Below are 17,502 nucleotides of genomic sequence, written 5' to 3' on the forward strand. Positions count from 1 at the left end.
TGTTCCAATCACACGCACACACAAAAAATTCACTTCTCTACCAATGTGACTTTATTTTTTAATTATTTATTTATTTTACTTTTACAAATACTGTTTAAGAAAAAGATTTGTGAGGAAAAACATATCAGACACAACAGGTATATTGCAAGCATTAGAGCTTATGTGATAAATAGTTAAAATCATTTAACATCAAACCTCTCAAAAGATTTGTAGCAGCCATTATAATTTTTAAAATACTATGTTTATTCATTTTGGCAAATTAGCATGTGGTGAATAGAAACTACAGCTATGCAGACTTTGGCTACATTTCAGGTGCATGCGTTTCTCTGGGAGAAGGCTGCTCAGTATATTCTGATCTGGCATCCTAAACTGCTTGGGTATTTCTAGACATAAAGGCACAGAACTAGTGATTGTCATCTGGTGTTTGTTTTTAATAAGCACCAAATTTTGTGCTTTACAGAATGCCTCTCTACAGGGATTTTAGAAGATTTACAAGCATTACTGCATAAAACTACTTATACTCAACCTACATTAGGGCGTTAGTATCAGAATCACTTTCTGTGCGAGTCTACAGTAAATGATAGAGCGTTACCTATTATCACATTACTGCATCAGTTTGTATTCTGGAAGTCTCCAGTTACTTAACAGTAGACTCCCTTAAATTATTTATTGTTATTACATGTATTTTCTATGATAGAAGCTCCTAGGATCTTTAAACATGGATGTGGACCCAAAACATTTGTGTGTGTGCGTGTGTGTATGCACACATAACAGAGAAAGCCCCTGCCCCCAAATACTTGCAAATTAAGATGGCATGATACATATACAAAGAAACGAGACGGTATTGGGCAGTGTAGCCGGCAGAGGTTATGCACGTCAGCTGCCTACCTTCTGTTTTTGTATGCATAGTGAAAAAGAATATACCTCATGGTAAATGGCAGCAGATATGTCTTAAGTAAATGAAAGCTGATAAGTGAATAGAGGGGTCTTTAGAGCTGAAAGTGAGTAGTTTAGGTTTGATGCAATGGGTGGAGGTAAGAGGAGCAGCTAGCATGACTCATGCAAAGGTGACGTGACATAGGCGGTCAGGTCAGGAAAATTATCTTGGTAGAGCATTCAGGGTAGAGATGAGTGGGGCACAGCTGCACTTGTGAAGGTTCAAGAGTAGGATGTTGCCATATTCAAGATGGTAACATTTTGGATAAGAGCTTTGGCTGTGTGAACAAGTAGTAAAACTCCAATTTCAGAGATCTTATAGAAAAATGATAGATATTAGGTCATAATCCAGACATGAGAATTTAGAATGAGTCTGCTTTTACATTTGGGAAGGAGGGGGAGGGACCATTAACCTTATTTGATTTTTTTTTTTTTCCTTTTCCAGCCCCTGCTTGGGAAAGCATGAATCTAGAGTGTTAAGGTACTCCGACTGGAATGACAAGAGTCAGCTTTGTGGCACATCTCAGAATTCTGTTGTTTCAAGTTCCAAATGAGGTGCCAGTTCAAGGAATTTCAGAAGACTATCAGTTATACTTTAAATTAAAAAAAAAAAAAAAAAAAGGGACAAAACTTCAGGCAGCCAGGCTTTCAGTGAGTTGAAAAACCTTACTAAAATGTACAGAAAATTAGAAGTGAATTAGAAGGAACTGTGGATTCTTATTTGATAAAACTCTTAAACTTTTAGGTGACTTCTTTCATTTCTTTTGCTGACTAGATATTTCTGAATACTCAAGACTGACACTGTTCACATGGAACATGTTTTTGTGGCCCTGATAGCTGCAGTTGCTTTTTTGTTGATAATGTGTCTTGTCACAAGGCCATAGTTTTGAGTTTTATATTGCTCAGCATACTAGTATCAGTGGTTTGTAGCTCATCATTTTATCACAACTTGGTGCTACGCCTAGCTACAGATTCCCAAATGAATGCTTGGCATCTTCATGGCTGTGCCAGGTGGCTACAAGTGGTAGTAGGAGCATCTTCTACTTCTCTCTATACTTAACAAATGCAGTCTGTTTCACAATTGATAGCATTTTTGCTGCTTTAAATCTGAATAAGTGCTTTAACTGGAAGTTATGGCACCTTAATCTGTAATGAAAACTCAAGCTGTAAATGACATGGTCTCACACTGAACTGATAACAGAACTGAAAACAAAGCATATGTTTTTCCAGATCCAGCTTCATGCAAAACTCATTTACTTGTATGGGCACTTGAAGCTGATTAAGAATATCTGGCTCATTCTCCAGAGTTTAAATAAGAAGAAGCTTAATACTTGTACACATTCCTGCAGGGGCTATTTCCTTGTCTTCCATGCGAAGCATTGCCTTCTCTTTGAGAAAAGCTGGGTTTTTGTTTTGTTTTGTTTAATTTCAGCTAGACTATGTACTGACAGAGAAGCACGTTGTAATTTTTGTGTGATTTACCAGGTCAAGTCAAAACCTCACTGCAAAGGAAATTTCACTTCAGTCTAGTGATTCAGCAGGAAAACTACGGTCTGCCTTGTCTTTGCTAGGATATTTACTCAACCGACTCCAGTTAAGAGTTCACCTTTTTTTGGTCAGTCTAGACATGGCTTGAGATCTGTAAACCAACTTCTCGACCTCTGGGGTCTGCTTGCAATTGTTTCATGCCTTCAAATGTTGTAGGTTTACTTTATAAAACATTAACCACTTTTATACACTTCACATCTAACTTCTCTCCAAGCAGACATGATACACTCTTAATCTAGTATCATTTCTGTCATCTGTACTGGGTTACTATCTGACTCTTGCTTCAGCATTTGCTTCCTAACCTCTTGTAAAGTGTATCAAAATTGCAGTCCAGATGCTTTCCCTTAACTATATTTTATTTGTATATGTTACCTTATTCCCACAGTAATCTTCAATTCAGAGCAGAGAGCTACTTTCAATGAGAACTTGCCCTCACCTAATAGTAAGTACAGAGCCACTCTTGGGCAGCAAGGAGGAAGAAAGAAAATAAAATTTAGTCATGTAAGTGATGGTTTTGTTCAAAAACACATCTTTGGTGAAATTTCTCAGGCTGGAATTTCTGGTCAAAGCAAAAAGAGAGAAACCTGTTCCCAAAGATCTAACAAGCCATAGTCATAGCACCCTCCTGTGAAGTCAAAGATGCATATATTATTCTATCTCGAAATTGAGTGTGGATGAAATTTGTATTTATTATCTCAGATTTGGGTTCCCAGGTAACTGAGTTTTTCAGGCAAGGAAAGAGGCTCTTTTCCTCTGGAGGCAAAGGAAGAGGCACAAAGAGGAAATCCTTATTTTGGTCAATTTCTGCTGCTGTATTTGTGCCTTCCACTATATTTTCATGTTTGCTTTTTCCATATCTCAGAGGATCTGGACTGTTGTTCTCGAATCTCTATTGGAAAATATCCATATATTTTTACAGAAAATATCAGACACGTTTTTTGGAAGGACATTGTGGAAACTCTGGAGAAGTTCTAAGTCACCCAACCCTTTGCTGTTCATAGTGGTTCTTCTGCCAAGGAAAGCTTGTCCCTTGACCTCTGTTGACTGTGTGGCTAAACCAGAAAGGCAGAACTAGACAAGGAGAAGCAGGTAGGCATCTGGCTTGGAGACAGATTCTTGACAAAGGTAGGTACTAGAAGGTTGACTCAGGAAATTACCATGTGCAGACAGGGATTACTGAAAGCCTGGAAAAAAACAATAGAGGGATATCAGAAACAACATCTGAAAGCAGCAAACATTTCTGTTTGTGGAGCAGGATCCTGCAGAAGTGAAGGGAGATCAGTCATTCCCTTATCCCTTTCTGTTGGTTAGAAGCACTGGGAGGTGGGAAGGGAAGGCAGACTACCACGTTCTCTGTAGTACTCCTTCTGGCTGCCCCCTCAGTCCTGTAACCACATAATTTGAGTATGAGCATGGACTCTGCCATAATTTGCCTCTGTAGTGAGGCTTTACATTTTTGCTTTGATACCATTTTACTTGGAAGATGCGGTAATGTTAACCAAATGCAGAAAAATGTTTAATCTTTTGGGTTAGTTTTGCATTAAGACAGGTGTCTACTTATAAACATCCATTCTCCCTTTAACAAGAAAGATCCTCTTGCCTATAAAATGAAGGTTTCCTCTTGGGAGGTTCTTAAAAGTTGCTTTGTTTTTATAAAAATAATTAAGTTTTGCTCTGTGCCATGCTCTGGGATGTAGCAAAAAGATGACACAGAAAATGGGCACAAAGTTCTGAAAAGCAAGGGAAAACAACCATTTAATATATTATCTTTACTTCTAATTGTTGCTTTTGAACTTCCTGAATCTTAATCTAAGGAGTCTATTCATGTTATTTGGGCTGTAAATTATTTATGTGTGTTTCCCCATCTTCTCTGGTACTGTTTCACAGCTTCCTGTGAGATCTCATCAGCTTCCAGCAACGTGCTGAGGCACTGCTAGAATCCATCAAAAAGGAGGGGAGAGAGGGCTAACAAAGTGGCACTCTGGGATTTGTACTAGAATGAATTGCCAAAAATGAATAACTTGAGAGTATTTTCTCTCATTTCTGAAAAGCTCTAGTAGTTTTATGAGAACAACTAATTAACCACCATTTTTATCCTTCATTATTAAAGGTAAATCTGACATCTGTATTTTGTTTTGATCAGTCTTAGCAAAGATCTCTGCCATCTATACATCTTCATGTTAGAAGAAGGCAGTTTCCCAGAGCATCATTTCTGGTATTTTGTTCCATTCAATTTAAAATATCTCAAATAAGGAAGGTAACTCTGAAGGGATGCGAAAGCCAGGCTACAGCCCAGGCCATCTCACTGTCAGGTATTTTTTTCCTGTGGAATTAGCCAAGATAGTCCCCTTTTCTTTGCATTCTATTATTGCTAGTGCTGCATATCTCTTAATACTTCTCCCTGCACTGTATTCACCTTTCAGGCAACTAGAGACTGTTTTTTGACACCTGCAATTTTGCCAAACTGTGGCCAAAATCAGATTGTGCAACATGTATGTCAAAGAGCAAAGGCTGAGCAAACCTTCATAGGAACTGTAACATGCCCAAATACTGTGTGGAGTCCGTGGTCTCCTGTGGTATGCTTTGGCAGTGGTGAGTACAAGCAAGGTTTTTCCATTCGCCTAGCTGGCTACCATTGTCAACTCCTGTTTCACTAGCTCTCCATGTTTCTCTTAGTTCTGTTTGTGTTACTGTTTTTTACTTTTCCTCAGCCACACTGAAAATAATGTCAGTACTTCACTGTTATAAATCCATTTATAGTTGCAAAAAGTCTGCTTAGGTTCTCCTGCAGTTTCTGGAGAAGATCTTCATTTTTATATTGAGATAACTAAGGCAGAACACTGTCTTATGACTAAGAGGATATAAAATGTCACTGATGGGGCTGGAAAGTCTTTTGCAGTTCTTAGAACAGTTGGGATTTAGTTCCTCCTCTGCAAGACATATATCTAGAGACAGAAAGAGATGAGCAACCATATGGAAGTGCTTGGGAATGGCTATCTGTTAAATGGAAATTGTTCTTCTTGTGGACTTCTTCGAGCCTACATCTGCATTCTTTACTGCTGTGGAAGATCCTAAGCTTAGTCCCAAATTTTCTGTGGCTGACTTGTGGTCAGATTTATTGACTAGGGTAAGCTGACTTTCAGAAAGTGTAAAAGACAAAACAGCAACTATGGGAATAAAAAGAGTATTTTTTCATTGTTGGCAATTTCCTTGCTATGACTTTTTGACCTCATCCCAAGGTCAATTAAATACCTCGGAGGAACTGGAGTGATTACCAGTCAACTTGGTCATCATCCATTAGGTGGATGGAGAACATGTCATAAAAATGAAAAAGGGTTTCCAGGGAGACCTTCTCGGTGAGTGACTTGTGCATGAATTGAAGATCAGACCTTTACACAGGGCAATTTACTGGTTTGCTCAAGTGTTCTCGCACAGACGTGGTGCTCCTGGATGTTCCTCTTCTGGTACACTAGTGTCAAGTCAACCATCAACACGTTCAGCGGGAGTCCTTCTCCTTCCTTGGTTTCTCATCCTCTGGTCCAGTGCATCATCTGTTAAGTACTTTGCTGACTCCAGACTGGAGAGAGAAGTCATTATTAGGGAAAAATACTTTTTTGACTGTGGTTGATAAGGAAAGGAAAAAACAACAACAACAACAAAAAAAGAGCACTAAATGAAGACGATCCTGTTGACTACAAGAACTATCTTTGAAGATTTCTAAACAATCAGAAACTTCAGTTTGTTTTCAGCATATGCTCCCAGGGGAAGGTCATCTGATTCATATCCGTCAAATGTTGAAGGGATGAGTCACAGTCAAACAAATCACACTTTTCTAACTTGTCTTTACACATACGGGAAGGAATAATCTCTCTTCATTTAAAAGGAATTTTTTTTTTTTGTAGACAACACTCAATAACTTAGCCCCATGTTATCTGTTTTCCTTGAATTATGAATATTTATTCCTCTCCATATCCATAAATAATACATAATGTACAGTTGCCTCATTCTTCTCTTATGACCTTTATACACATCCTGTACATTAAATTAAACTCCCTTATAGTTACAAAAAGCTCTAATTTCCAACTGAAACTTAATGCAACACCCACAAAAAATCTTGTCTTCAAATAATAACTAATATCAGATGTTATATTCTTTACTGCCAGTCAGCTAACATTGGACATGAGCAGAAAATACGCTATTGGAGAAATAATCAGTTTATGCCACAGAGTTTAAGATGTGATAAAATGTGTATGCTCCTGCACATTATGTTACTAATCCTATGGCTGCAATGTTGGTGTAGAGGTGTGGAAAGTTCCCACTGTGTTCAGTACTCTCAACAGGATGCTGTGCAGATGCAGCACCTGCTTTTTTTTTCCTCTAGAAAAATCTCTGAAGAAGATGTGATTGCCCTTTTACTCCTCCTCAGGGGCCCTTCTCCTTGCATGCAACGTGCTCCAGGGTGTGTCACCCTCCAGATGAGGTTTCACTTATAATTTACGTTTCCTTTGCTTTATAAATTCTAACTGTTAAACATGTTTCAAGAATGGCATATGTTGTAGGTATCTGTTCTGTGGTTTCAGCACACAAAAGTGCTTACTGCTGCTCCATGCTACCTTCCAAAACACTTTGACACAAGAGGGAAAACGGCTTCCCATTGCGCTGGACCAGGAAGCTGTGTGAAAGGTAACCCAGAAAAACAGATGCTACTGTTCAGCCAAATCCCCTCCTGTCTGGGGTTTAGTTTGCAGCCACCTTTGGGAGGGGGTAGCTCACTCTGGGGTAAGTGTGTAAGGGTACAGGAGTTACTGTTAGGCAGTGATGGCTTGAGCCTGATGAAAAGCTATTTATACATATATTTTAAAAAAAAAAAAAAAAGGGCAGGTATGCTCTGAACTGAACTGTGACCTGAATGTAAAATAGATGTGTTTGCAGAACGTGTTCAGGAAATTAACATCTCTGTTTGCAGGGAACTGAAAACTTAGTTTTTGCTCTCCTAATGTATACTAAACTGCCTAAAAAGTAAATCTGAATGAGACAGCTGTTTTAACAACGGTCATCTCTCACTGTTTAAAATACTTTTATTTAGATTTATCCCTATGCATGGGAAACAATGCTCGGTGAACCTCTACAGGTATTGTCTCAGCTACTATACAGTAAGAATCTGAATTGCTGTCCAAAACCTAAACTCTTCTGAGTTTGATAAATATCCCCATTTTGGAGAAAAAGAACCCTGATACACACAGAATGTATCCAGGACAATTAATCATAGGACATATCTGGGGCCAGAGCCAGATCTTCTGACTCACAGTGCTTCCTTGCAGTTGAGAGAAAAAACAACAAAAAAAAATATTTTTCATAATTATGTCATACTATTATTTTTAAAAATAGTGCAAAAGAACAGTTAAAAAGTTGATATGAACTTTCTCAGTGTTTACTAATTTTATTGACAAGCATTTTTTAAACTATTGTATATTTATGTAGTAAACAAATGTACACCTTTTTCTTTTTGTTTTGATATGAGTATGAAATATTTTTAATTACCTTAATATCTTTGAAATATAGCCTATGGGAAATACTAGCTTTTTTTTTGTGTTCTCATGAATTCTAAAATTCCATGTTGCTAGAAGATTGGACCTGTCTGTGAAAGAATGCTAAACTCTTTCCAGCTCATCTGATTTTGAATGGCCATTTTCCAAGACAAAAATTAGTTGAATAGAGATTTAAGATTGAAATGTAACTTATAGTGGTATTAAAATATGAAGGAAAAATGAAAGGAAAACCCTCAAATGTAGATCTGATCATGGGGCTAACATACCGAGATTTTTGGCCTTTTTAATGCAAATAGGCAAGGTGCTTCGTTCCAAGGTAATTACAGAGCAGTTTTCCTAACTACTCCCATTTGGATCCTTTGGTCAATTCACGTGAAATAAAACATTATGTCATTTAGACCCATCAATGGTTTTGAAATGTCATCTTTTTCTTAAAAAAATAAATAAATAGTAGAATTTAACATAGAATTGTTCTTTGCATATTTTTAATCATTCTGTCTTATCTCTTATGCTTCTTCACTCTCCAAACAACTATAATTTTGTGAACTATAAAAATGCCTGTGCTTATAGTTCTCAGACTTCATTCTATTTCTTGCCCTATTTTTTTTTAATCTTCTAGCCCAGTCTTAAAATGTACATCATTTCCTGCTTCTAAATGATTAGCAAAATAGAGCTTTCTTCACCTCAACTGTTGCCTCAACTCTTTTTTTTTCACAGTACTCAAGTCCAAAAGTATTTGTTACTGGTCATTATGCTGTTGAATATAGCCCAAATATATACCAAAATCCAGTAACATGGTTGAGGATTTTAAAACAACACCCAAAAGGTGAACTGAGTTCTATTGATTAACTGTACATGCTGTGCTTTTGACAAAGTAACGCTCTTAGACGGTATAAAATATCCTAGTATCATAAAGCCATATTCTTTGGTTATGATATACCTTATAAATATAAATTTCTTTGAAGCAGTTGTATTTTAGAAAGACTTAAATAACACTTCAACCAAAAAGATAATAAAACCAGAATTGTTGTAAAAAGGTACCAGAGTATAATATCATGCAAATGATATACAAAGGACAAATCATGAAAATTTGTCAGAGAATCATAGAACGGTTTGGGTTGGAAGGGGACTATCAGTCTTCCTTTGACTGATGCAGATACTCCGTCATAGGCCAGCAGATCGGTCAGGCACAGTTTGCCCTTGGAAATTTATGTATAATTTCAGTATAACAAGCAGAGAAAGCTGAGAGAACTGGGGCTATTCAGCCTGGAGAAAAGGGGGGAGACCTCATAGCAGCCTTCCAGTACCTCAAGGGGGCCAAGAGAAAAGCTGGGGAGGGTGTCTTTGTCAGGGGATGTAGTGATAGGACAACGGGGATTGGCTTTAAACTACAAAGGGTAGATTTATCTTACATATAAGGAGAAAATTCTTTACTATGAAGGTGGTGAGGTGCTGGAACAGGTTGCCCAGAGTAGTTGTGGATGCCCCATACCCGAAATTGTTCAAGGCCAGGTTAGATGGGGCTTTGAGCAACCTGGTCTAGTGGGAGGTGTCCCTGCCCATGGCAGGGGGGTTGGAATTAATTGATCCTGAAGTGTCCTTCCCATCCCAAGCCATTCTATGACATACACAGAACCTTGGTGATATAAGACCTACAGTCCAAATTGCTGGAGTGGCATCTATTCAAGGAAAAGTATTTTGCCCCATGTTTTCAATCTGACTGCATAAGTGATCTTGATACAGTGAATCAATATTTCATTATGTGAGAAAGGTCTCCGACATAAATTCTAAAGCACAGAGAAATTAGTGTTAAAAATAACATTTCTTCCTTTTGTTTCATTCTTTCCTTTTTTTTTTTTTTTCATTTAGAGGCATGCATTGAAATAGCACAAGGTGATGTAATAAACAGACCAAATATCATGTCACATTGCTTTAAAACAATGGATGACTTCTTCTAATGTCTTCACGCTGCTATATTTGCAAGAAACCCTTCTGGAGCCCTGCTTGAGAATTGCTATAATATCAGGTGAATTCACATTGATGGCTAGTGCCTATTATTCATTACTTCCAAAAGGAATGACAGCAACTGGATACTTGAAAAGAAATACTGCAGTTGATGATTTGCGTCATGAAAAATGCCAACACCAGATCCGTTTTGGTGTCCTTGAAAATCTGAGCTTTGAGAAAATTAAATATGGAGTCCAGCACTGTGTCCACTTGCTCCCTGGACAAGGCAGCCCAGGATCTATTTGAGGGTCCCAACAACCCATCTCTATTTCATAGTGGACAATCCTTGACTGACAAAACTCTGGGGGGAAAATAAAGACCATGAACTCCTCCATCCAACATGGCTGGAATTATGAGACCAAGTAAGTTGTTGCTCCATGCTCCTCCTGCACAGTCAGTTTCCCAGGTAATCTTCATTTTTATTTAAGAGAAAGCTTTAGAGAAAGGGCTGGAGGATGCCTCTCTGCTGGTTTCATGAAGAGGATTTAGGCTAATGCATGGTGCCTAGAGGGTGGGATTCACAGGTTGAAATCTTGTAGATATATGCTTTACCATCCAGTGATTTCTCTGAGCACCAGGATTTGTAAGAAAAGAGGGCAGGGCCACCACCCACCTCCTCCTCAGCTGGTGTTGCTCAGAAGAGCGTACTTCTGGGGAACGGTAAAAGCAGAGCAGAGCTGTAGGTCACTAACAAGTCAAAAGGACAAAAGCTTAGTGGGCAAAGACTGACATTCATATGATATAAAATGAGACTTGTGAGAATTGTCTCTAAGTTTAGCAACCATAGCAATTCTCAAGTAGGATTAAGATGTCCAAGTCAAGATCTCTTCTTTATAATTTTAATGATCGCTGGCATTATTATAGAATTTACTATTTGTGTAGGGGTTAAACACAGGGCAATGAATTATACTAAGCAACAATTTTTGCTTGCTTACCAAAGCTTACTAAGAAGAGTAGATGACCTCTCCTTGTAGTGATATACACGTTTATATTTTTAAATGGCAAATATCTAGCAAAACCTTTATTATTCATGTTAAAATATTAATTTCTTTCATACTCTGGTCTTCAGATGAGTATTTTGCTTGAAACCTTTTCATATAGTTTATTAGAAGTAGTATATTCAATTAATCTGTTTATAATTCTTTACTATCATAGGAGTTGAATAAATTTTGTAGTAGAATGAGGTGTGAAGATAATTTACTGCTCCTGCATGTGAGTGCCATTTGATTAGATGACACTTCACATGAGTAGCTGTGTAGAGAGATGTCAAGAAATATACAAGGGTTAAGCTAACAAGGTCCCCTGGATCTGGATAGAGAAGGAGGAAAAAAAAAAAAAAAAGAGGTTTAGGTATAGAATTTAAGTAGCTAAAAACTTAAAAGGTTCTCTTTGTAGACTCAACAATTTGCTAAATTTAAAATAGTTTGAACTCTCATATTCATGGTGTGTTTCCACTAAAAGCTGAGAAGATCAATAAGGGAGGAAAGTATGTTTCAGGAGATCAGTGCACTTGGAATTTTGGGCATTAAAGGCTCTGTAGGTTTCAAAGTTATCCCTTAAAAATGTTACAGAAGCAAGTGAGTCATCCTCCTCTCTCAGGGGAATGGTTGCTTACACTGTTCGCATGGGAGGGTTAAGAGATGGAAAAAAGTTTATAGCAAGAGGATTGTAATAACCTTGGAAAATAGTGAACAGAAATCTACTCCTGTTCTCCCATCATCCTTCCTCCTCCCCTCTCACCCACTCCCCTTTAGCACACAACATCTATAGAAATGTCATTTCAATATGCAAAATTCATTTTGATTAGACAAATGAAAATGTTTTAGAACCTGATTTCAATATTCATACTTAGATATGCAGTTGGACATTCAGAAGTCAGCAAAGCATCACATTATTTTAAGCGTGGTACTTTCAGGTGAATAAGTTGAGCTAATCATGCAAGACATTGAGTGTTGCTGAGAAGGTCCGGGGCAAATTTTCTTCCTCCTTTACTCCCCACAAACGTGCAAAATGTTGTCTGTATGTTCCACATGCACACTATGGATATCCATTGATAAGGAAGTCTATAAGCCACTGTAACATAAACAGTGAGAGAGGACTAATTCTCTTTTGGGTTCCACACTGATAAGTTGTAGATACTTGTTTGTCACTATTGTTCTTTTTGTAATGCTGTCTGGGATCTCCCTTAGAGAATTTCCCCCAAGGAAAAAAAAAAAAAAAAAAACACTATTTTGCTTCTACCCTCTGCACATCCGTTGTCAAATTCAAGGATGCCTGCCAACGCAGCTCAGCCTTTTGTAGTCAGAAATTCATTTTCAAACAATGCTTTCCAATTTCTAGCTAATCTGGAGTGTGTTATTCAAACCTCTGATGTATGTAATTTCACAAGGAACAACGTAGCCAAGTACACAGAAGCCTTGAGCTGGCATGTCAAACAAAATGTTCTGCGTTGGAATTGAACATGATTTCATAGTGATTGAATAATTAGTGTTTTGAGTGTTAGTGTCTGAAGTTTTGCAGTGTATTTCAAAGCCTAATTTTAAAAGTACATACTAACACTTCCTGGTTATGACTGTAGAACAGCTGTTTTGTGTAAATTAATGGCAAGTGTAAAAAATCTAGCTCTGTTTAAGTCAGCTGCATACATCTCTGGAGTTTTTTTGGCTTGGGCCTTTCCACCTTCTGCTTTAGGATACAACCTTCTCCATCAGGGTGGGACCTCTGTCCCCACTGATTCCAATAACAAGTTATGTTTTAAATTTGCAGTGAGGTCTGTAGCTAAAAAGGGCTTCTTGACACTTTCTTCTTGGCGAACCGTGGGCCAAGGTCATATGGACATCATGTGGTCTGCCAATTCTTGCGACTTCAGTAAAATCCAGCAATCTTCCAAAAAAAAATCTCCTTAAAAAGCTCATGACAGAACTGTCTGGGGAACTGGTAGTCTTTTACAGTAGCTGGTGGGACAAAAGAAGGTCACAGAAGCTAAAGCTTTGTTTGTTACTTGGCCTAGGAGCTTAAGTTCACAACTGCCTGCTCTTCGGTCGGACATCTTGTTTCTGGAGGTGCAGCTGCTCCGGCTGCAAGGCCAGCAAGACTGCCCCCATCACATGCTGGACACTCTTCTGTGTGTGCAAAGTCTCACTCAAAGAAATGTTCAAACTTAGAGTAGCCTGTTGCCCCACACTCTGCTTGATTTACTCTGTAAAGTATTACTATGCTACATGATATAAGACCCATTTTCTATGTACATCTTTCCCAGGCCTGCCACCCAACCTTCCCTTTCGAAACAGCAAAGAGAGGGTAGAGATCTACCTTTCTGTACCGGGGAACAGCAGGTAGGTGGAGAGTGAGAGAGGTACAAAAAGGGGCAAGACTGTTCTGATTAGCTACACTACCAGTATTTTATCCTCTGCCCTTTTCAGCCACTAACCTGCAAAAGCATTATTCCCTCATCAAGCTAAGCTGGTGTGCGTGGTACCAAAGTAGGTCTTAATTCAGACAGTGGGGCTTGTCAGATGATACAGGGAAGCAGGATTTGGAGTTGAGTCTGTGATCATTATAGATGGATTATGCACCTTGGGCTAGTCTGAAAATTCATAAGAAGGATTTAGAAGCTCCTGTTACACAAAGCACTTCCTTTCCGTTTTTAAAGAAATAAATATTTTGTTATTACGTGTACTGATAAGGGCTAGTGTTAAAAGTAAGGTTTTCTCTGTTGGGAATAAGATACATTGCTAGGGAAACAAGTGCAATAGCTTGTGCAGTGAAAAGGCTGGTCCTAAACTGCCTGAGAGAAACTTTCCAGTCCTTCCTTCAGCTGTATGACATTTTAATAAATACTTATTAAACACTGCAATTCATCCAATCAAGTTTCAAGGCCATGGGAACTTGTGCAATACACTGAAGTTGAAAATACCAGGAGTTTCATTTCACAGGGAGAAAAACTTACACATCACTCCCTTCTGGAGGGCACCGAGGTGCTGACCCCAGTGCCATATGCCAAGAGGTGGCCGGAGGCCAGCCCTGCTATGCCCTGAGGGGACATGAAGCCAGACTGTGCCCCTGAGGGCCCCCACACCTCCCCAGACCAGGTCCTCACGGTGTTAGAGTGTAGAGCATCACTGTGAATTTCTTTTGCTGTTAAAATGGTCCTCTCCTTGATTATCTGTGTTACAGTAGCACCTAGAGGAATCCAGTGTAGAGGGGCCCCATTGTCTTCTCTTGCATGTCGTACGGCTGAGCTATAAGGCGACACAATCTCTTGGGCATGAAAACCATTTTTTAATTAAGCAGTTAGAATACTGCATTATTTGAGGATCATTCAGCTTCTTCTAATCCTTATTTGATTTAGCTTTATTTCACTAATGTACATTTCGCTGCTTGTTGTTATCTTTCTCTTTGAATCTGCTTAGAAATCCATTTACTCTGGATAATTGCTCCTTCACAAGGCACTTTTCAGTAATGTTCAGCACAATGATCTCATGTCAAAAGATGATGTTAAAATAAAGTGACTGCCATGATAAAGTCTTTTTTAAAAAAGAATTAAAACCCACCATTTGTTCCTGTTTCCGATTATCTTCCATTACAGGTAATGAAATAATGTGAACAAAAGTTATAAGGATCATACTAAAGGGAACTCAGACACCCATCAATCATATCAGAAACTACAACCATAATCTTATTTAGTTATATATATTGCTGCAGTCAGAACTCAGTTGTCTGATTACAAGAAAGAAAGCATCAATACTGTTACTGAAGTCTAAAAGTCATTTTATTCCCAAATTAATATTGATGATGTACCCTCATATAGAGTGTACACTTCCTCTATCAAAATAATTCCTGTGCAGTAAACAGAAGGAATTTGAAACTACTGCTTCAATTTTTTACTTTTTGTATCTAAATGCCTCTTACATAGGGTGAAATAAGTCCTGTCAGAGTGATGGTTGTACAATTTCTCATTCGAGTCCAAAAATGGAGTCTTGCTTTGTAGACTTCGATGATAATGACCAGTAAAAGCAATGACTTATACGCAGGATGGTTTCCATTTTTGGCAAATGAATGGGCAACTCCTAACTCAGCTGAACTCTCAGATTCAGGGTTGAGAATACCAACCTGCATTATATTTTCATCAACAAGTTAACCTCTAACTTCAGAGGTGAGCCAGTGGCCTTGAACAAGGATGCATGGAAAAGGGGATATGTCATGTTTTATACTGTTTGTTTTGACTAGTAATCATTTTGTCATGTGTTTCTACACAGGTGTATAAAAGTATACGTTGAAAAATATTTAAAAGTTGTTATTAATACGGCTAGTTTTGCAAGATTTTGCTAGCCGGTAGATTAAACTAGAGTTTATCAAAGCATCTTAGTCGCAGTTTACAAAATAATGTCTTTAATCTCAGCCACAGACTACGGTATCTGTGATTAAAATAGGAAAGTCTTACCTTCAACTAAAGTATAAACTACAATTAAAGGAATCTAGGTTGCAGACTGTGCAGACTGAGACTGGCAGACTAATTCATTTTGTCATTTGTTGAAGATCCTTAATTTGAAAATGTCTGTGATTTTTTTTTTTTTTTCCAGCAGGAGTGACAATGAAATATGTAATGGGAAACCCCCAACAGAGACAATGAGGATGAATAGGTAGAAATTGGTGCATGTTTCGGAAGGTGGCAGCTTGTTGAGTTCAACTCATATCAGTTGCATCTGTGATACCGTATGTATTTGCTGCTTTTAAAAATCTGTTAGCTGCCACTGTGGGCCAATAAAGATTCACAGTATTTCAGGTTGGCCATGAAAACCTGCTAGAGATTATATTATAGGGAGAGCACAGGAGGGAAATAATGGCACATCCCATGACCAGCACACTGTAAGTATTCCTGGAAAACTCCTTTCCTTGTTACTGCACTCAAAATGTACCTCTGTCCTTGCTCTGGTATGAGAATAGTAAACAAGGGTAAAATAAGGTCTTCAGAAACATTTTTTTTCTTTCTTGGTGTATTTTTTTTCTTTCTTTGTGTTTTTTTCTTTTTTTTTTTTTTTTTTGCTTGCTTGCTTGTTTGTTTGCTGTGGTATTACTCATGCCTCACTCTGGGAGAAGCAGCAGCCAACTACCCTTAAATAAGAGAAACTTGTTAATATAACCATCATCCGATGCTAACAATCCTGACGGGAAACTGTTTTTTGTAAGTGGTCCTAGCTAGGAAAAATGATTGCAAAAGTGTTATGATTAGACTTCGGCCGAATTTCTTAGGTCATTATCGGCTTAGTTTCAGGACATGCTACAATACAGAGCAAGGTAGATATTAATGTCTGTGGTCAATGATATGCTTGTAATAGCCAAAGTGCTACATGATAGTTTCATGGGAAGATTGATGCTGCTGTCTCTGAGATGTTGCTGACTCATCCATGGCATCTAATGGATGCACTTCCCTGAATTAATTCCTGCTTCCAGTTCCATAAATATGGCTAAACTAAAAGATACCTCTTAGGAAACATCCTGTCTTCATCTTAATGTCACTTACTCCAATGGTTAATTACTCTTACTGTTAAACATTTGCATCTTATTTCTAGCCTAAATGTGTCTAGCATCAGATTCCAGTTATAGCATATCATCCCTTTGATATTTTTGTGAAAAGCTGTTTTCATTTTAGAGGCTTTGAAATTAACCAGTCTTTTTCAGTAAGATTTCAATGATAATATATCAGTCTTTTCAACAGAATAGCTTTTCCCCATTCAGCAAAAGTTTATTTTTACAGTAAGGAAACATTTTGAAATTAATAGATTTTTGTAATTATTTTATTTTTTTAAAAAGTGGTAATGTTTTAACTTTGATGCTTCAAAGAAGTAAGGGAGACGAGGTTTGCAGTGCATGGTCATATGTTTTACAAGACCAATTGTTTCAAAAAAATTGACACACAAACATTCCCTGAGATGACGAAAATCTTTTATGACCAACAGCTTATCTATTTATCAGTCAGTTTAATAAGAGATATTACTTCTCCCTTCAAGTCTTCTGTCTTGGCAATACTTAACAAAAAAGACAGGAATGTTTATATACAGAAGAACATTTAAACATTTTCTATCCCCTAAAAAATCTTTTTGAGAAAATTGATCTGCACAGAAGTTATTAACTATATAGTTCAGCTCAGAGATAAATCAAAAAATTGATAGATTTTCTGACAGGATAAAACTGTTGAACTATACAGAAACTTCTGTTACAGTTCTCTCTCTTGTCTTTCATCACCACAAAGTTTATTAAAGGAAATAAATACCTCTGCATGTATCCAGCAATAAGGTGTTATAAAAAGGTATACAAAAATTCAAATACAGGGAAAAATTTAATAGTCAATCTTTATAATTTCGAACAGTTTTGGAAAATACTTTGTCACCAGCTCTGCTATTGTTGGAGGAGGCAGGAAATTGCATTGGGTGATCAAATAACGTAATTATTCAAAAAAAAA

Source organism: Anser brachyrhynchus, assembly GCF_964034855.1.
Source record: "Anser brachyrhynchus genome assembly, chromosome: 5".
Classification (NCBI taxonomy): domain Eukaryota; kingdom Metazoa; phylum Chordata; class Aves; order Anseriformes; family Anatidae; genus Anser; species Anser brachyrhynchus.